This window comes from Haliotis rubra, unplaced genomic scaffold (genome assembly GCF_003918875.1).
Source record: "Haliotis rubra isolate DU_JTF1 unplaced genomic scaffold, ASM391887v1 Scf641, whole genome shotgun sequence".
NCBI lineage: Eukaryota > Metazoa > Mollusca > Gastropoda > Lepetellida > Haliotidae > Haliotis > Haliotis rubra.
In genome coordinates, this window is record NW_025767348.1 from 550,691 (window position 1) to 563,510 (window position 12,820).

Consider the following 12,820-nt stretch of genomic DNA (forward strand, 5'->3'; position numbering starts at 1 on the left):
GATAACAATTGTAAATGGTGACATATAACAACACTCGAACAATTATCACAATAATACGACGATCGTATCATGAGAACGTTTTTACTTCATAATTACTGATTTTTATTTTTATAATTACTGAAGTTTCAGAGAAAGTACAGGCATATTTTTCAAAAACACAGTCAGACGCTATCAATACAAAAATGTATCACTGCTTTATTTTTATAAACATGCGTTGTGCATTTTATGGTTGCCTTTTTCAGATAAAATGCATATACTAACCAAGTAAAGTGTATGTTCCAAAAAGAGTTGAACCAATCCATGAAGTTTTCGTAATATCGCCATCTATTTCTTCCATTATTGCTATATTTATTACTCCTGTTGAGTACGTGATGATTCCAATTATGAATTGGATGCTGAAGACTGCCAGCAGCGCCACCCAGGCGTATCCATGGTCAATGTCACTTGTATACGCCATCTGTAGATACAAGAAACGATTCTCCCTTATGTTGGACCCCTGTATTTAAAGAAAGTATTTCCATAGTCAATATCCCTTGCAGGATCCCTGTATATTAAGAAAATATTTCCATGGTCAATGTCCCTTGTGTAGGACCCCTGTATATAAAGCAAACATTCAAATGGTAAATGTCTATTGTATAGGCCACATGTATATACCTGTGTGTACACCGTCTGTATATAAATATGTAATGCCTCAGGTGAATGTCATACGTGTACACCGTCTGTATATAAATATGTAACGCCTCAGGTGTATGCCATTTGTGTACACATTCTGTATATAAATATATAATGCTTCAGGTGAATGTCATTTGTGTACACCGTCTGTATATAAATATGTAATGTCTAAGGTGAATATCATTTGTGTACACCGTCTGTATATAAACATGTAACGCCTCAGGTGAATGTCATTTGTGTACACCGTCTGTATATAAATATGTAATGTCTAAGGTGTATGTCATTTGTGTACACCGTTTCTATATAAATATGTAACGCCTCAGGTGAATGTCATTTGTGTACACCGTCTGTATATAAATATGTTATGCCTCAGGTGTATGTCATGTGTGCACACCGTCTGTATATAAATATGTAACGCCTCAGGTGTATGTCATGTGTGTACACCGTCTGCATATAAATATGTAACGCCTCAGGTGTATGTCATGTGTGTACACCGTCTGCATATAAATATGTAACCCCTCAGGTGTATGCCATTTGTGTACACATTCTGTATATAAATATGTAATGCTTCAGGGGAATGTCATTTCTGTACACCGTCTGTATATAAATATGTATTGTCTTAGGTGAATATCATTTGTGTACACCGTCTGTATATAAACATGTAACGCCTCAGGTGAATGTCATTTGTGTACACCGTCTGTATATAAATATGTAATGTCTAAGGTGTATGTCATTTGTGTACACCGTTTCTATATAAATATGTAACGCCTCAGGTGAATGTCATTTGTGTACACCGTCTGTATATAAATATGTTATGCCTCAGGTGTATGTCATGTGTGTACACCGTCTGTATATAAATATGTAACGCCTCAGGTGTATGTCATGTGTGTACACCGTCTGCATATAAATATGTAACGCCTCAGGTGTATGTCATTTGTGTACACCGTCTGTATATAAATATGTAACGCCTCAGGTGTATGCCATTTGTGTACACATTCTGTATATAAATATGTAATGCTTCAGGGGAATGTCATTTCTGTACACCGTCTGTATATAAATATGTATTGTCTTAGGTGAATATCATTTGTGTACACCGTCTGTATATAAACATGTAACGCCTCAGGTGAATGTCATTTGTGTACACCGTCTGTATATAAATATGTAATGTCTAAGGTGTATGTCATTTGTGTACACCGTTTCTATATAAATATGTAACGCCTCAGGTGAATGTCATTTGTGTACACCGTCTGTATATAAATATGTTATGTCTAAGGTGTATGTCATTTGTGTACACCGTCTGTATATAAAAATGTTTCAGGTGAATGTCATTTGTGTACACCGTCTGTATGTAAATATGTAATGTCTCAGGTGATTCTCATTTGTGTACACCGTCTGTATATAAATATGTAATGCCTCATGTGAATGTCATTTGTGTACAACGTCTCTATATAAATATGTAACACCTCACGTGAATGTCATTTGTGTACACCGGCTGTACATAAATATGTAATGCTTCAGGTGAATGTCATTTGTGTACACCGTCTGTATATAAATATGTAACGCCTCAGGTGTATGCCATTTGTGTACACATTCTGTATATAAATATGTAATGCTTCAGGGGAATGTCATTTCTGTACACCGTCTGTATATAAATATGTCATGTCTCAGGTGAATGCCATCTGTGTACACCACATATATATATATATATGTAATGTCTCAGGTGAATGTCATCTGTGTACACCGACTGTATATAAATATGTAATGCCTCAGGTGTATGTCATTTGTGTACACCGTCTGCATATAAATATGTAATGTCTCAGATGTATGTCATTTGTGTACACCGTCTGTATATAAATATGTAATGCCTCAGGTGAATGTCATTTGTGTACACCGACTGTATAAACTAGTAAACATGTCACGGCTCAGGTTAATGTCATTTGTGTACACCGTCTGTATATAAATATGTAATGCCTAGGTGAATGTTATTTGTGTACACCGTCTGTATATAAATATGTAATGCCTCAGGTGTATGTCATTTGTGTACACCGTCTGTATGTAAATATGTAATGCTTCAGGTGAATGTCATTTGTGTACACCGACTGTATATAAATATGTAACGCCTCAGGTGTATGCCATTTGTGTACACATTCTGTATATAAATATGTAATGCTTCAGGGGAATGTCATTTCTGTACACCGTCTGTATATAAATATGTAATGTCTCAGGTGAATATCATTTGTGTACACCGTCTGTATATAAATATGTAACGCCATAGGTGTATCTTATTTATTTACACTGTCTGTATATAAATATGTAACGCATCAGGTGTATGTCATTTGTGTACACCGTTTATATAAATATGTAATGCCTCAGGTGAATGTCATTTGGGTACTCCTCCTGTATTTAAATATGTAACGCCTCAGTTGTATGTCATTTGTGTACACCATCTGTATATTAATATGTAACCCCTCAGGGGAATGTCATTTGTGTACAACGTCTCTATATAAAGATGTAACCCTTCAAGTGAATATCATTTGTTTGCCCGTCTGTATATAAACATGTAATGTCTCAGGTGAATGTCATTTGTGTACACCGTCTGTATATAAATATGTAACGCCTCAGGTGTATGACATTTGTGTACACCGTCTGTATATAAATATGTCATGTCTCAGGTGAATGCCATCTGTGTACACCGTCTATATATATATATATATGTAATGTCTCAGGTGAATGTCATTTGTGTACACCGACTGTATATAAATATGTAATGCCTCAGGTGTATGTCATTTGTGTACACCGTCTGCATATAAATATGTAATGTCTCAGATGTATGTCATTTGTGTACACCGTCTGTATATAAATATGTAATGCCTCAGGTGAATGTCATTTGTGTACACCGACTGTATAAACTAGTAAACATGTCACGGCTCAGGTTAATGTCATTTGTGTACACCGTCTGTATATAAATATGTAATGCCTAGGTGAATGTTATTTGTGTACACCGTCTGTATATAAATATGTAATGCCTCAGGTGTATGTCATTTGTGTACACCGTCTGTATGTAAATATGTAACGCCTCAGGTGAATGTCATTTGTGTACACCGACTGTATATAAATATGTAATGTCTCAGGTGTATGTCATTTGTGTACACCGTCTATATATAAATATGTAACGCCTCAGGTGAATGTCATTTGTGTGCACCGACTGTATATAAATATGTAATGTCTCAGGTATATGTCATTTGTGTACACCGTCTATATATAAATATGTAATGCCTCAGGTGTATGTCATTTGTGTACACAGTCTGTATATAAATATGTAATGCCTCACGTGAATGTCACTTTAGTTGTCATCTATCTATAACCTGCTTTTATATTGTCGTGTCATGTATAGTTAATATGTTTTAGATTTAATTATGAGTTTTTTCTGTGATAAACTAGTTGTGTTACTGTCCTTCGGTGACAGGTGTTTATTATACACCTATAATTATTATTAATAGATCACTTGATATAGTCACGATATGACTGAAATATTGCCGATGTCACTCACTCACTCACTCACTGTCATTTGTATGAGTCAAACTGTATATATAATAATGTTATGGCCCAGGTCAATGCCACTTGTATGAACCATCTGTATATAAAAGCGTAATATATGTGACGATGTGACTTGTCACACACTCACTCACTCACTCACTGTCATTTGTATGAGCCATCTGTATATAGAAATGTTATGGCCCAGGTCAATGTCACTTGTATAAACCATGTTTATAAAAGCGTGATATATGTGGTCAGTATATAACAGGTAATTACCATGGTCAATATCACTTGTATAGGCTACATGTATATACTGAGTCAAAAAAGAAACTTCATATTCTTTCTTCAGGGCACTATAAAAGAACAAGAGATGGTAAGATGATGAAATTGTTATTATTTCATTGCTGAGATCTGTGTGATGTACTCGATACACTGACAGTGCCATAATCAGTTCCATTAGGCTACATCGCCGTTCCAAAACATGGGTATACAGAATGTCAAGTCACAAGAATAAAAATGCGAAATTTCTCAGTTCAGTATCGTGTATGGCCGCCCCGCGCATTCACCACTGCCAAACACCGTCTCCTCATCGACTGCCTGATGCTTGTGAACACGTGGTTTGGGATTCTGCGCCATTGCTCTTGCAAAGCTGCGCCAAGTTCCTGCAAATTCTGAGGTTGGTTCTTAAGACCACGAAGCCTTCTCCCAAGTGCATCCCAAACGTGCTCTATTGGATTAAGGTCAGGGGACCTCGATGGCCAGTCCATGACGTTGATTCCAGCGTTTTGAAGGAAATTTCGTGTCAACATCGCGGTATGCGGCCGAGCATTATCATGCTGGAACTGTAGACCTGGGCCATGAGCCGCCATGAAAGGAACGAGTTCAGGGGTGAGCACCTGGTCGCGGTAAGCAGCAGCTGTGAGGTTTCCATGGATGACAAGAAGTCGGGAACGGTTGTTCCCACAGAAAGCACCCCACACCATGCAACTTCCGGCCCCGAATCTGTCGACTTCTTGTACACAACATTGGGCATACCGTTCACAACGTCGTCTCCAGACTCTATGCCTGCCGGCCGCGAATCTGAGGGTAAACCTGGATTCATCGCTAAAGACGACTCGATTCCAGTCTCTCTGGGTCCATCGGAGGTGACGTTGGGCCCACAGCAGACGTTGACATTGATGAAACGGCGTCAATATTGGCCCACGATATGGACGTCGAGAATGGAAATTGGCAGCCAGCAACCGATTTCGAATGGTCTGTGATGACAGTCGACCTCTAAACATCTCAGCCCTGGTTCGTGTAGCCGGCAGAAATCTGTCACGTAGGTGACGTAGGACGATTTGACAGTCTTCTGCTCGTGACGTCACACGTGGACGACCCGACCTTGGGCGATCAGAAGTGGTGCCAGTTTGTTGTAGACGACCTCGCAAGTCATACACAGTACGACGACTGCATCCCATTGCTTTTGCGACGTCAATAACTGATCTTCCCACTTGCAACATGCCAACGGCACGTTCACGTTGCACATTTGACAATCGTGGCATTTCAAGTACCGTTAGAACTGTGGTTTAAAAGTGTTTTTTCAATTCTTGAGGCCAATGCAAACACGTGCATATGAAGAAAACTTCGATGCGAAGATCACGTGATCGACTGCACGTGCAAAACCTGATTTGGCACTAACGTCATTTGCACGACGAATGGTGGGTTTGAGTGGGTTTTGCTAACGTTGTTCTAGAGTCGAAAGATAGGGATCCCATTTCGGATACATAATGTATCATCAGAGAAAAATTATTCATTATTTTTCAAATTACATTTTGTGAAGTGTCTTTTTTGACTCAGTATATTAAAAGTTATTCTCATGTTAACACAAAGGTGTATATATGTGCACATACATTGACCACGCCATTGTACATGAAACTGCATTATTGCCTTATTTAGAAGCGGGCGATTCAAGTTATCATTATCTGCATAATTATAGTCGATGACAGTGAGTGATATGTCATCGAGCTGCATCACTGGTCTTTCAGTGTGAAGTCCATTTCTGGTGTCGTGATATTGCTGGAATATTGCTAAAATGTTATATGTCAATGTCATGATTCAGACTGGGTGTCTCAATCTCAATGGCTTTGTTGTGGACGCACTCTCCTGGATTTTCCCGATATGGCTATAACGTCTGAAACCCATTCCTGGTGTCCCCCGCCATGATATATCTGGAATATTGCTAAAAGCGGCTTAGTAAATCACTCATTCACTCTTCGTCACACTCGGCGACTCAAACAGGTGAAATATTGCTGAAGTCAATTTCCAAATCAAATACTACATGTCCACCATACAATCAAGTTGGTTCAACAACCGACCTAGAGCGCCTGTACAATTCGCCTTTGTATAGCTTGCATATTCACAATGTATTCCATGTGCTATTGAAAAGGTTTTCCTAACATGTATGCGACCAGCTTCAGTGACTCATGCTTCTGGGAGATGCACTACAGGTGACATCCCTCCTTTTTAACATGGACGCTAAATATCGCTACGGTAATGTTCAGTGACTGATTCATCCAGGAACAGACTGACATTGATAATACTACAGTGTACATCATACAAAAATATAAAAAGAGACCAATAGCTGAATATCCTGTTTCCCATTAATGCCCTGCGTGAAAGTAAAGTTATGTAAACCCATATAAAGGCAAGTCAAAAGCAACTAGGAACTTTGGGCTTCATGTCTCCCAGCTCAGATATGGATCTCGGCAGAGTAGTTACATTGGTTTCTGTCCTCGAGATCATTGTGAAGCAGGTTTAAATATTTATGTTTATAGTATTGTATATGATTCTGTGCCCATAACCACTCCTGAACATGACTGTTGACAATGCATATGGGTCATTTTCAAAATTGATAGGATTTTCAATTCTTTATTACAGTAAAATCAAACTCATGAAAATTGATTTAGGTTTTATTCAAATGAAATCTCAAATACTTAATTATTCAATAATACAAACATGCAGGCTCAAATTTACTAATTGGCCTTTTAATTGATACATAAGTAAGTAGTAGGGAGAGGGAAAGTCCTGACCGATACCACTTCTTAATCAGAATAAGGATTTTAAAATATGATTCATAAAAATCTTTTAAAGATGGCATACACAGCTTTTACACCGACTTAATCAAACTTGAAGGTAAAAACTATTATCATTATTTTTTAAAGTGTTATTTTGTATCTTTCATTTATTTACCACAAAATAATTGCATTTTTCTAAAACATTATTATGCATATAGCTTTCCGCAGGTAATATTGTCTAAAATTCACATCAGCTACTAAGTCCAGGACATCTTTTGATGACACCAGCATAAAAAGGAGTGTTTCATGTATTATCATGAATTAATTAGAGCAGTCAATTACCACCAGTAACGGTCAGGACAATAGTGGTAACGGTTTGGACAGAAATGGTAACGGGCTGGACATAAACCTTAAACAATTTAATTCAACATAGAAACAGGTAACATGAAAGGAAAAAATTATATTATTTACTTCAACTGCTAACCCTATTTTGGACAGACAGTGAAATGTTTATTAGAAATTTTAACTTGTAACAAATGTGACATGTTTTCTTCCATGCTGTGGTAACGGTTTGGATATTTGTTATATCAATATGAAACTTGTGAATGAATTTAGGCTTTTGAATAAAAACAAACTGTAGCTTCTAAAGAATAGAAAAACACACCTGTCTAGGTTGAAAATCACTTATAATCTAAAGAAGAGTGCAATTGGGGAACGAAAATTGAATGAATAGTAACGGTTGTGACATTATTGGTAATGGTCAGGACATCAGTGTAACAAACAAATGTTATCCCTCTAAAAAGTTGCAAAAGATTAAATTCTGAAAGGTACTGCAACAACTATGATACTGTACACATGGTCATGCTACACAGGCCACTGAATAGATGTCATTTTGCTGTTGATATTATGGTGCAATATTAGTCTCCACGAAATATACTTCTTTCATTCACTCGGATACCTTTACTTTTTGTTAATCGTGAGATGGTAACACATATTTATCAAATACAAAGATTTGGCCAACATATTAGCACCTAGCAAATATTCAAAGTAAATGGTAGCCTTACATATCTCACAGTTAAAGTTAAAACAGTTTACACCCAAAAACTCTTTAAAGGTTGGAATACTGTTACCATAGATGTCCTAACCGTTACCTTTAATTTATAAAGACTATAGATCTTATAGAAAATAGAAACTTAACGTGATAAATTCGTTTTGGTTTTTATTATTTAAAGCAGATAGATAAGTAAATAAAAAATTATTATCACACCATGGAACATATTCTTTAAAATTGAAATTTATTAAAGATATGTCCAGACCGTTACTATTATTTGTCCCAACCGTTACTAGAGACTGTTTTTTATGATACTACATCAAAACTCCTTTGAACAGTAAAATTCCATGCTTAAAGGTCACATGCAACCAAAAAATCAAACATAATTAAAGCACAATTATCACTTCTTCATGACATATAATATGCATTGCTGATTATGAAAAAACAAATCAACAAAATTATAAGCGTATAATCGCAAATCAAAAGTGCAATATTTTGTGCTTGGGTTTACCTCCCTCGAAACGAAGCAGCCGGGATACCGAACCCAGTCAGAGCGGGTGGGTGTGCACTCAAGTGTAACGGCTGGTTCATTAGCAGATGCCGCCTTCACGGCTCATTGTGTGTGTATATATAGAGATGTTGGGTTTTGTGAATACATGCTCATTTTTTGTGTATAACATTTTGCAATCAACAGACATCATAACATGTCATGTGTTCAAGTATCACACCTGCCTGTCTGTGTAATTACATAATGTGACAGAGACCGAACTCGGGCCATAAATCAATGCGTTTTGTTTATAGTGTATAGCCTGATTGGTGTTAAGTTCAAATTGCATGTGGTCAGTGATCGCAGTTGTGTATTGAATATTGTCATTAGCAGACAGGCAGGCAAACACACATGTGTCAATAAAACAAGACATTTAGTTTTGTCTGTGACAGCGACATATCTATATCACAGTTAGAAATTGTGTCAACGCTAAATAATGACATTGCTTTTAAGTATCGAACTGAGAAAGTCACTCGGTAAGAAGAACGTGTGGTGAAATAGACAATTGAAATTATATAAACAGTTTATTTACTGTCATAACATATAAAAAGCTCGCGCCTGTGAGATATCAACAAAACATTATGAAAATTGCTCGCACCAAAGCCTTCACCGAGTATTCACCAGACAGCCCGCTTCCAAGTTGCGCGAACCTATTTCACTGCGCACGTGCTATGAGCGCAGCCCAGCTGTTGAAACCCGTATTCCCCAGAAAAGTCGGGGGAAAATTAGTGAAACGTTTGAACTCCGATTTCGCGCGTTTTTTTTTTTCATCGCGTTATTTTTCAACTTTATGAGTTGAATTTGCATTTTTAACGCTTTGTTTCGGTAAGTCCATACCGAAAGGTATCAGAATCTGCAAAGTTGTGTTTTACGTTGCATGTGACCTTTAAACTTATCTTAACCCTTAAAGTAATTATAAATTTGTTATATTTCAAATAGTAATGAACAACTTTTTGAAATACAAATCATTTTGTCCAGACCATTACATGGACTGTCCAAACCGTTACTTTGCAGAATGGTAACGGTTTGGACAGTAACGGTCAAGACAATTTGTAAGTAAATCTAAAATAAAAAAATGAATGATCCCTAAAAGATTTCAAAGGACATGCCTTCCACCTCTTCCATTTCTGGGCAACATATCCATTGAAATGTAAAAAAAACAAAGAGATATATTTGACACAAAATACATTGGTAACGGTCTGGACAATTAAGGTTGACACATAACATTTATACTCATTTGATGGTGTCAATTTTCTGCAAAATGTGTTGAATTTCATTATTTCATTTGCTGTCACATCCACAGGGGCTAGTTCAAGCAGACACAGGAAGTAGAATTACAATCCAGCATCAGGGGGAAATTATTGCAGGAATTTCATACACTGGTAACGGTCAGGACACCAAATGACAGGACAAGCATGTTACAATTTGTAGAATTTTTTTTTTTAAGTTAAAAAAAAAATTAAATGCAGTTTGAGTATGCCTGTTCAATCCTAACTGGCATAATATGACTTAGTTTGTTTATTGCATTTATATTTACATTATTTGTGAACATTGATATTAGGACCGTCACCTCCGGACAGAGCAAATCTGCCAATTTTGATCCTAAAATGTGGCTAAATATAAATTTCAAAATGACAAGACTAATGATATACCACATTTACTGACTAGTAAACTTCTAAATATGTTTTCTAGCACAAAACAATCCTTTTAAGTTAACAGATTTTTTTTTGTTTTGGAACGGACAGAAAATCCTACCAATTTTGAAAATGACCCATATATCATTCATGAAATAATCGAGACTAAATATAACTTGATAGCTGGAATGTAGGCTTACCCCAACAAAGGGTTCTCAGATGACGGTTGTATGTTAGCTAACTTTGACGTGGGTCTTGGGATGGGGAGGCTACAGGATGATATATTTAAGGGAAGGAAGAACGGCGGGATTTGTCTCAGCACTGTATCATAGTTTTCGGACATACATACTGCATTATATAGGGCTGGGCCTAGATTTTCGAAGCTCTCTTAGCGCTAAGATATAGTCGTAAGTTAATGTTAATGTATGGCACTTACGACTATCTTAGCGCTAACAGAGCTTCGAAACTCTAGGCCCTGAATACGTTGAGCCTTTGAAGGAATCAAACCGTCATTCCTTCCCCACTTCCCAAGTTTGTATAACGGTATTTTTCAAATGTGAAATAACATTTGTCATAAAGCTGAAGTAATGTTCAATACGTAAAAATACTTAACTTCTCCACAGCTAAACCTTATGGGAGCAGAGGAAACAATAATACCACAACAGTTACTCTACCTTTCAGAATATCACGATGACCTGTAGCTGAGACGTAAAACAACAACCTGTCTGTACCCAGCGACAGTCGCTTGTGTACTGTGTTTCTGAAGCATTGTCGGTCACGGTTGACGCATCCTTTACAATTTCTGTAGTGCATGTGACACGACTTCTACATGTTAAGAAGTACGCATGTCCCGTTACCTTGAACAGGGACGCATAATGTTAACAGGCTGAATTTTGGTTCATGAAACACACAGAGCATGTATGTATGTATGTATGTATGTATGTATGTATGTATGTATGTATGTATGTATGTATGTATGTATGTATGTATGTATGTGTGTGTGTGTGTGTGTGTGTGTGTGTGTGTGTGTGTGTGTGTGTGTGTGTGTGTGTATGTATGTATGTATGTATGTACGTACGTACGTACGTACGTACGTACGTACGTGTGTGTGTGTGTGTGTGTGGATGGATGGATGGATGGATGGATGGATGGATAGATGGATGTCCGTCCGTGCGGCCTGCTTGCTTGTTTGCGTGCATGTATGTATGGATGGATAGATGGCTGCGATGCGTGCTTGTGCCAGTGTATGTGCACCCATACAGTGTGCCTATTTTACTCACTGTTTCGTGGTTGTATAGCTTCAGCTTACAGTTCCTGGCCCTGGGACCTGATTTACGCAAATATTACAGACTGATGTTAAAGTTGCATAATACTGCATGGCTGGGTAAGTTGCTCTTTCAAGGTTATATGTATCAAACAGTTTGAATAGGCAATGAAGTCATGGAAGCCCACGTATGTTATCGCTATTTGGACCGCCTAGACTGTTACTTAAAACTAGTGCAGTTATAGAATATCGCCCCTTGCTTCACTTCTCACCTTTGTTTAGTAGCGACCAACAAAGTATTACAGTAACTGTTGAGTTCTATACCAGAAGCCGATTGTGTACATGATGTATGTTAAGAATTTTAAATGATCATATTTCGAAGCAAGAAGTGAATACACAGACTGAGGAATCATAAAACACCAGGACCAGATGATTTTGCAATAGGATTTGCTAAGACCTTATCAGTAGTCATGACGTCAGTGCTAACCCAACAGTTTAGCCAGATATTTCAAATTTGACAGTTCCCCGATTGGTGGGTTTAGGTCCATATCTCCTATGAAGACTGTTGGTAGTACATCGTTATATTATATCCTTCATGTATTCTAAGCTTACATCATGATTTAGTCTTGAGTCTGCCGCTATTCTCTATATTTATTAACAGGCTTATTGCAACTTTGGACGAATCTAGCGGAAAGGGCGTTCACATCAACGGCAATACAGAAAATTTGTTTGCCTTGATGCTTGTGGACCACGTGTCAGGTGTTGCAGACACAGCTCTGGATTTACAGAGCAGAATGAATGCTTTAGGGATATTTGTTAAGCAAACAGGAATGGGGGTTTATCTCAGAAAAAATAAGGTCGTGATCTTCAGAAACTCTGGGCGCCTACGTAACTATGAACAGGGGTATTTTGAAGTTCGTTCCCTTCTACTGATATTTGTGTATTGTATGTTGTCTTTTGTGTACCAGAGTGAGTGAGTTTAGTCATACGCCGCTTTTAGCAATATTGCAGCAATATCACGGCGGGCAACACCGGGATTGGGCTGAACACATTGTACCC